We start from the raw sequence: 10,212 nt of genomic DNA, 5'->3' as shown, positions 1-10,212 counted from the left end.
ACACACACACACACACACACAACTGGCTTTTTTCAGTTTCCGTCTACCAAATCCACTCACAAGGCTTTGGTTGCCCTGAGGCAATAGTAGGAGACACTTGCCCAAGGTGCCACGCAGTGGGACTGAACCCAGAACCATGTGGTTGGTAAGCAAGCTACTTACCACACAGCCATCAGATTAAATGTCTGTCATTGAAATTTAGTGGCATTATGAAGGGTTACTTATGCTTTCAAAGATTTATTTCAATGTGGCAATACAAATTTTAAATATCTGCAAACATTGATTTCAAAGACATAATTGAGTGTATGTATGTATGTGTGTATGTATGCATACCTATCTACCTATCTGTCTACCTATTTAGTTGTGTGTATGTGAATGTATATACACGTGTGTGCATGTATGTATATATGATCTAAACTAGCAACGTATCATTTTTCCTGTAAATTTATTTTTATCAGATCATCTTTGCATCTTCAATTAACAAAGAACCACTCTATTTCGTATATGGGCGACTATGTCTTAGATTTCTTATGCTGTGTACCAAATTGTGTATCTATTGTAAGGGTTTAATTTCAACTGAACAAAATAATTGTAAAAGATCAGGTGCCAGAAGATAATACACCCATGTATAAAACGTATGATGTGCTATTGACCACTGTAGTGTTGAATTTTCTTTTGTAATATAATATAATTGAAATAAAGTATGGCAACCAGTGGTGATAAAGAAGACAATGAAGTTATCTTATAGGTGAATTGGTCACAGCTATTTGCCATAATACTAAGATGTATTGCTTATCCTTGTAAAAGGAGAAAGTCAAATGTTCTTTCTAAAACTGTCTATCATTACATTTAATTTCACCTTCCCGTATAGAGTTTATGGTAGAATATTATTTAATTCCATAATCAGCTGAGGTGTAGAAGTACTTTTTGAAAATGTTTAACCTCTCTAATGTATTCTGAATAAATCAGACAAGTATCAGTCCATCCCACTCTGAATTACAATCAGGGATTCTTAAAACTCTGCAGACTAACAAAATATGAAATAAATATGTAGAATTATCTTCTACCTTCTACTTGTTTCAGTCATTAGACTGTGGCCATGCTGAGGGACCGCCTTGGCGAATCTTAGTTGAATGAATCAACGCCAGTACTCTTTTTGAAGCCTGGTGCTTATTCTATCATTTTCTGCTGAACCATTATGGGGTCATAAACACACCAACAGAAGTTGTCAAGTGGTGGAGGGGGAGACATGCACACACTCAGCTTCTTTCAGTTTCCATCTACCAAATCCACTCACAAGGTTTTGATTGGCCTGAAACTATAGTAAAAGATACTCGACCAAGGTGCCATGCAGTGGGACTAAAACTGGATCTGTGTGATTGGGAAGCAAGCTTCTTATTTCTTTATTGCCCACAAGGGGCTAAACATAGAGGAGACAGACAAAGGGATTAAGTCGATTACATCGACCCTAGTGCATAACTGGTACTTAATTTATCGACCCCGAAAGGATGAAAGGCAAAGTTGACCTCGGCAGAATTTGAACTCAGAACGTAATGGCAGACGAAATACCGCTAAGCATTTCGCCCGGCATGCTAACGTTTCTGCCAGCTCGTCGCCTTGCAAGCTTCTTACCATACAGCCATGCCTGCATCTATATCCATAAGCATTTAGTCTTGCTGTGAAGTCTTCATCACACAGTGATGACTGTGGCCATGCTAGGGTACCATCTTGAAGGGTTTTAGTCAAACAAATGAATCCCAGGACTTGTATAATTTAAAGCCTTGTACTTATCTTATCGGTCTCTTTTGCTGAACTGCTACATTATGGGGATATAAACACACCAACACCAGTTGTCAAGCAGCGGCAAGGGGGACATGTGCAGACACATAGATATACACACATACACGCACATTTATATCTACCTATCTATCTATCTATATATATATACATACACACATACGATGGGATTCTTTCTGTTTCCATCTACCAAATCCACTCAGGCTTTGGTCACCCGAGGCTATAGTAGAAGACATGCTGCAGGAGTGAACCAGGGACCATGTGGTTGGGAAGCAAGCTTTTACCAAGCAGTCACACCCATATATATATATATATATATATATATATATATATATATATATATATATATATATATATGTAATGTATATGCGCGTGTGTATGTATGTATGCGAGAGGGTGATGAAAAGTTCCTCGCTTAGAATTAAAAAAAATGCACGAGGATCACTTAATCATGATTTTAGTCAACATATTCCCCTCTCAGACTTATTGCGGCAGTCCTTCACTTTTCTAAGCCCTAAAAGAACTCTAAAAGTTGGGCCTCCAGCTAGGCCTTTCGTGATGCCCTTAAAGCCAAGAACTTTTAAGCACACAGACATGTATGTATCTTTGTCTTGACGTCATGTGCTGGTTGCAAATGAGCATCACCGCCATTGGAAAACGTAAAGCAATGGGGAAATATTAACTTGTTTGGAAACTGGTGAAATTTGGAGACAAAATGTGCAAGAAGGGCATCATCTGGCTGTTGTAAACCTGCCTCAACAAATTCTATCAGACCCATGTTTAAGCATGGAAAAGTGGACATTAAATAAGGATGATGATCATCATTGTCATCATTTTCTATATCGTCAACGAGAGATCCAAAGAGTTTGTGTAACTACAGAAAACCTGTCTGATTCAGAAATAATCATTATATTTTGATTATTGATTAGTTGACTAATTATTGAAGCGCACTACAACGATATGAAGTTTAACTACAGAACGACTACTTTATGGATTGTTATTTATAGTATAACATATATTTTGTATCGATGTTTTTCATGAAAGACATCAAAAGTCGCATGCCGCCTTTTATGTCGCATTTTCTCGGAAAAAAGATACAATTTATAAGTAAATTGTTATGAACTGGAAAGTGGAGTTTGTTATCTGTACATTGGTATCATAATGACACTGTCGGTTTTACGTTCACTTTACTTTGCTTGCCTGGATTAGATAGAACTCCTTGAATCAGATTTTCTATGGCCAGTTGCTAACCCTCACCGGTTTCCAAGTAAGTTAATATTTTCTCACCTCATGATTGGACATGTTTTCATGGAAGACGGGAAACGAGAGACATGGTTTATATGTGTGACAGTCGTTTATAACTATCATATGACGTCAAGACAAAGAAAAACAGATACTAATGCGCGCGCGCACACACACGATGGGCTTGGTCCGGCTGTCGTTTACTAAACCCACTTACATCGTTTTGTTTGGCCTTGGACTATAGCAGAAGACACTTATTCGAGGTGTTAGATAATAGGGCTGAACTCGAAACCACATGGTTGAGAAGTTCACTTTTCAACTATGCAGTCATGCGTGACCTTATAACGATAATAATAATAACAATAAGAAGGAAAATTGCCTCTGTTTTAGAAACAAGGCCAGCAATTTTGAGGATGGGGTTCGTTTGTACTATGGACACCAATACTAACTAGAGTGGGTTTTATTTTAATTGAAACCAACTGTAGCATCGTGTTTGACCTATTTTGCATTTAATACATAGTAATGAAAATAACATTAGGCACAAGGCCAACAATTTTTAAGGGAGGGTTTTAGTCAACATCTCGAACCCCCAGTACTTGGTGATAGTTTGTATTATCAACCTGAAAGGATAAAAGACAAAATTGTCCATCGCAGGATTTGCACTCAGAGCGTAATGAATCAGAATAATATAGAACATGATAAAGATTGTAAAATCCTAATCACCTACTTATATTTCGATCTCATCTTGATCTCATCTGTGTGTGATACCGAAATCAAATAGTGTATTATAGAATAGATCTTTCGCCAACTCTGTATGTTATGGTGAATGAACTTTAGGTTAGTTAAAATATGCTTGCGACATATTTGAACTTCTAAACGCAAATTCACTACAGTTACCGTAAAGAAAAAAAATCTGTCTTATGGTAAAATTTTATAAATGCACCATATGATGAATATAAATATTATATACACTATATCCACAGACAACGGAAGAAACAGTCGTACGTACCGCGCATTCCAATTATGTTTGGAGTTTCCTCAGCAACTGTACATTCCCCGTAACTATCCACTAACACACTTCTTATAAACCCATTCATAATTAGTGGCTAAAATAAACTGAGTAGACCAATTAACATACTTTTAGTAATCAAACTAGCTGCAAAGAATGCGTTAAATTTGTAAATGGATCTATCCAGTATAGTTTGGCCACCAAATATCAGAAGTTTTATAAACTGTGTTTATAATAGATTTTTGGAACACTTGAGTGTTTTTACCGTTTTCTGATAGTTTACTTCGAATTTCAGTATTAAGAGAACAACGAAGTCATGCCAAATATTTTACATTAACCTCTCAAAAACTTTTGTGGTACTAGAAGAGTGTCCAGAGAGTTTGCAATAGAGGCAATCTTTTAGAATTTTCAGTTGTCGTGTATTGAACTATTAATGAATAACAAATGCTGTACATTTGTTTAAATAGTGAAAACTGTCAGTCATATGGCATGTATGAGTTTTATGTGAACTTGTCCGTTTTTGTTTTCACTATATATTGCAATTAAAATGAACGGGAACACACAGTTGATTCCATCCTCTCATTGGTAATTTATTGTAAGTACTATTTGTTAAATTTAATTACTATTAAATAGTTGTTTTGTGTTGTTAAAACACCTTGTTTTGCTATCTTGCAGCAGTATTGTTAACGTTTTCCCCTTTGTGCGAAGGGGGAAACGTCGTAATTTTTGCTTCAACCTGGAATATGAAAATTTAAGTTTTTCAGATTTGACGACGTCTGAAGAGGAGTTAAGAACGATAAATTCTATTGACAAGAAAATGGAAGGTAAGAAGGACTTTGCAGCTGTGACCAGAGGTTACAGTGAAGTGATAAGTATTGAGAGGAGGGATCTAGAGAAATACAGGAAATGTTACGTAGGGAGGGGCACGATGTTAAGCTGATCCTCTCCCAACGAGATTACAATGACAACTAACGAAAGGACGATAGTGTACAGAACTTATATTCCTAAAATGAATAAAATAGAGACGGCAATGACACAAGTAGAGAGAGTCCTGAAACCTATCTGGCAGGATATTACTTACCTTGCCAAAGGGAGGAAGTTTGCGACAGTGGAGGTGCGGTTTCTTACCGAAGCAAAAGCCAAGCAGCATTCAGTAACCTCACTGAAGACTGACGAGGTGGTACTTCTACCCATTTACTTTGGAAGGCGTTCTTCCAGGGTAAGGGTGGAAGAAATACCTCTGAAGGTGGATGTGGCTTGGCTGGTGGCAGCAATACTGCTAGGTCTCGAGGAAAAGATTGTGGTCCTCCAAGCAACTAGAACAGCACAAAGAAATTGCAAGGGCAGCGCGTGGAGATGGTTATCCAGGCCGCCCCGGAGGACCTGAAGAAGATAGTAGAGACCATAACAGTGGGCGAAGAAGTGATACTTAGGATTATGGTGGAGGGCAGGAAGCCACGTTGCTACAAGTGTGGCCAAAAAGGCCACATATGAGCGGAATGCCCTCCACCACCCGTAAAGGCACCGGCGACACTATCACTTGGAAAAGAAACCGCACCTTCTCCTCCTGCGGTAACAAGTTCTGCAAAGGAGTAAGCGAAGGAGAACCCAGCAATAAGGAATAAAAGACAAAGCGGAGGATAAACCCAAGGATGAATGGGAAACGGCCGGAAGAAAAGGGTGAAAAAGGAGGACACAAACTGCTGATGTTGACCCCCTGTCCCACTCTACCCTACTCCCTCTATAGACACCAGTCCTCATCCTACACAACCAGTCTTGCAGACACACGGCAGCCAAAAATTCCCCCACCTACCCTGAGAAAAATACTTTATGGTGTTGTATAATGACGCGAACGAAACAGTGAGAAAGGAGATTGAAAATTTGAACTCTTTGGTAAAAGTGGACACTGGGCACTTCGGATTGTGAGGAGGTGTCCTCTCATGTGAAATGTTCACTCATGTCAAGGGAGAACTTCGATATACTGGAAGAGAGTTTTGGAAGGAATGTCGTCAATATGGGAAGAGAAGTCGATATCGACGGATTGTCTGCTACGGTAAGTCTCCGAACCATATATCCAGAAACGATTAAATGGAAGAGCTAATGATGTTAAAATTGTTTCAGAGACTTTAATATTGTTCATTGACTGTATAAATGATGTTTAAACAACAAGTTTCAACGAGATCGCTGGGAGTGTTGGGTTTCTAGTGGCCGTCATTTCATCCATCCATTCTTTTTTTCCTGTCATCTTGTTTCATTCGTTTATTTTCCTCCATTCTTGTGTTGTTCTTGTATTGTCTGTGTGTGTGCCTCTTGCGGGTAATGAAGAGTCAACAGTTGATTCCATCGCTACTGGATCACGGTTGATGTTGTTACCCCTTCTCATACGTTCTGCTATTGACTGTGCTTCCGCTACGGCGGAAATAGAAATTCGCAATTAAGGGCTATTTGATCCTTGTTCCTATAATTCTGCTTATGAAATTAGCATATTACAAAGCTTGACACCAGTAATAGTAGTTGCTCTACCAATACTGATAGAGAATTCTTAGCGGCAAAGAGTATACTGGAAACTCAGCTTTCATGAATTATTAATTTTGAAATGGTAGATAAGGCTGCTAGCTTATCAATATATCTATAGAAAAGTAGTTCAGATTTGATAACGATTTCTCATTTGATTCAGCTTTTCGAAAAAAAAAAAATGAAAAACATGCAAAAGTATGTATGGATGACAATTCAAACTGATTGAGAACGTAGTAACTAAATTGGCTTGAAAATGTGTTATTGATACGGAATACAAGCAGCTCAAAGAGACAGGAAAGGTCAAAGGTTCCATAATGAAACCGGAAAGAACAAAGGAATATTTCATGTTAAAAAGAATTCATAAATGAATCCTACGTTGTGTGTTTAGATTCTATTTCAAATATCACTAAAAGTCTTGGAGCAAAAATATACAATATAACTTCGCTTTTGTATCTGGTTTGCAAGATTCTTTATGTGAATTCGTGTGTTGAAGCATGTTTTATTGTGTCTGGAGAGAGTCATACTGCCTTAATATCTAATACACCGGTTCATTTTCTACTCATTTATTATTCAAATTTTTTCTTTTACAAAATTTTCGTTCCTTTTGCAACCTTGTCAATGGATGTTGACTCTGTCCGCTGACGTACACACATGCGCACAAGCAAACAAAAGGAATGCAGTTCCGGTAACGGACAGAGTTAATATCCATTCACAAGGTTGCAAAAGTTACGAAAATTTTGGAAAAGAAAAAATATGAGTGGAAATACAACCACTGAGTGTATTGGATATTAAAGCAGTATGATTCTCCCTATATACAGGAGTGGCTGTGGTAAGTAGCTCGCTTACCTATCAAATGGTTCCAGGTTCAGTCCCACTGCGTGGCACCATGGGCAAGTATCTTCTACTATAGCCTCGGGCCAACCAAGGCTTTGTGAGTGGATTTGGTAGACAGAAACTGAAAGAAACCCGTCGTATATATATATATGTATATATATGTATGTGTGTGTGTATGTTTGTGTGTCTGTTTGTCCTCCCAGCATCGCTTGACAACCGATGCTGGTGTGTTTACGTCCCCGTAACTTAGCGGTTCGGCAATAGAGAGCAATAGAATAAGTACTAGGCTTACAAAGAATAAGTCCTGGGGTCGATTTGCTCGACTAAAGGCAGTGCTCCAGCATGGCTGCAGTCAAATAACTGAAACAAGTAAAAGAATAAAAGTGTATACAATATAACTTTCATATTTAATGCTTTAGATTTAAAGCATTTTAGTAACGATTCAAAATTTTTAACCACCATATATTCTGGTACCATTCACAGTCGAAATGAAATCATGCGAGAGTTATTTCATTTTTAAAAATACATACAAATGAACACCAATAACATGGCAAATTCAAAAATGTCCAGAAACACATAAGAAATTTAAATTCCTTATTGCCAATGACAAATTCTATTAGTGTATCATATTTAAAAAAAATCTTAACAATAGCTATGGTAGTTGCTGAATGTCTCGTCGGTTGGCTTGAGCACATGAGACCATACCTTCGTTCCGAAAAAAGCGACGTTAGAATGTTATATTGTGTGCACGACATTGAAAGATAAACTGCTAATGTGGTGAATTTAAGTGGTAGATAACTTAGCGAGAATAATGCAAGATGAAAATGGTAGTTCCATATTGCATCTTTGAAAAGTGTAAAATATTTAATTACATAGCACATTTTTAAATATAATAAACATTCTGGGGTTACTGTAAAATTTCTTTTTCTTGGGCTTTGATTTTAAGTACGGAATTTTAAAAAATTGAATAAATCTGAAATTATCTATTACTTGTCTGGGGACTGTTTTTGTGCTAGATCACCCAACTTTAGAACCTAGGTACACCTGTGCATCCAGTCTCGGTGAGCATCTTCCACAAGCGAGAAACGTTTTTTTTCTTTTTTTTTTTCGTTTGTTATACCTGTATGAATGTAAATGATAGTTCACTGTAAAACAAGACACCGATAAGAGAAGAGTGTAGATTGTTCAGTAAGTCGATAAGTCTTAATGAAAGGATATAAAAGCGATTAAATTAAGAGATAACGAAAATTGAGATAGAATCGTGGTCACTGTTTTAAGTATAAGAAAAAATTCTAACAATGCTGATACTTTAAGAAGTTTAAGATTACGTATTAACACTTTTGGAGAGTTTTGAAATTTAATACACCCCAGTTTCTGTTTTACCAAAGTAATTTTATATACCTCTGTTTTGTTTTATATACTTTTTGCATATTAGGAGTAGTTTACAAAAATTAAGTTGCCAAAGATTCAACTTAGAGCGCAACAACATACATGGAAATATGAGCGCGCCTACATTTGTATGTGTTTGTGTTAAAGGAAGGTATGTACTAGTGGTTTTCAACAGGGGTCCATATGGTCCTTAGGGATTCATATAGCCCTTGGGGATCCATATGACCCTTGGGGATTCATATGGCCCTTGGGGGGGGGGTCCTTATAAAATGTTATTGCTAAATTTTGTGCGCAATAAATTGCTTTATGTCTATACAATGCACAAAATATTAAAATTTTTAAATATAATTACTCTTTTACTCTTTTACTTGTTTCAGTCATTTGACTGTGGCCATGCTGGAGCACCACCTTTAGTCGAGTAAATCGATCCCAGGACTTATTCTTTGTAAGCCTAGTACTTATTCTATCGGTCTCTTTTTGCCGAGCCGCTAAGATACGGGGACGTAAACACACCAGAATCGGTTGTCAAGCGATGGTGGGGGACAAACACAGACACACAAACACACAAACATATATATATATACATATATACGACGGGCTTCTTTCAGTTTCCGTCTACGAAATCCACTCACAAGGTTTTGGTCGGCCCGAGCCTATAGTAGAAGACACTTGCCTAAGGTGCCACGCAGTGGGACTGAACCCAGAACCATGTGGTTGGTAAGCAAGCTACTTACCACACAGCCACTCTTGCGCCTAATTCCTAATAATATTTAATTATAAAAATACAGTAAAATGTTGTTTTTTTTTATATACACCAAATGACTATGGAGGTCCGGTGGAGTAAAGTAGGAATTAAAGGAATCCATAGGCAAAAAATGGTTGACAAGCATTGTACTAGAATAAAGAGGTGGGGTTTAATTATTAAGCATCCTGGTTAATGATGTTTTATTTTTGATACCAGAATTATCGCACTAAGTTTCTCTAAATGTTCTATGCATTAATGTTAAAACTAAATTAACTATTGTTTTTCATACAGATAAAGTCTTTGAGCATTTCCCTTTATTCGTTAATTCATTCTCTTTTATTATGTACAACATATACAGTTGTTGGCACTCTGTTGTTTACGACGTCGAGGGTTCCAGTTGATCCAATCAACGGAACAGCCTGCTCGTGAAATTAACGTGCAAGTGGCTGAGCACTCCACAGACACGTGTACCCTTAACGTAGTTCTCGGGGATATTCAGCGTGACACAGTGTGACAAGGCTGAACCTTTGAATTGCAGACACAACAGAAACAGGAAGTAAGAGTGAGAGAAAGTTGTGGTGAAAGAGTACAGCAGTGTTCGCCATCATCCCCTGCCGGAGCCTCGTGGAGCTTTAGGTGTTTTCGCTCAATAAACACTCACAGCGCCCGGTCTGGTAAT

Source organism: Octopus bimaculoides, chromosome 6 (assembly GCF_001194135.2).
Source record: "Octopus bimaculoides isolate UCB-OBI-ISO-001 chromosome 6, ASM119413v2, whole genome shotgun sequence".
In the NCBI taxonomy this organism is placed as follows: Eukaryota; Metazoa; Mollusca; class Cephalopoda; order Octopoda; family Octopodidae; genus Octopus; species Octopus bimaculoides.
Note: the sequence above shows the minus strand (reverse complement) of the source record.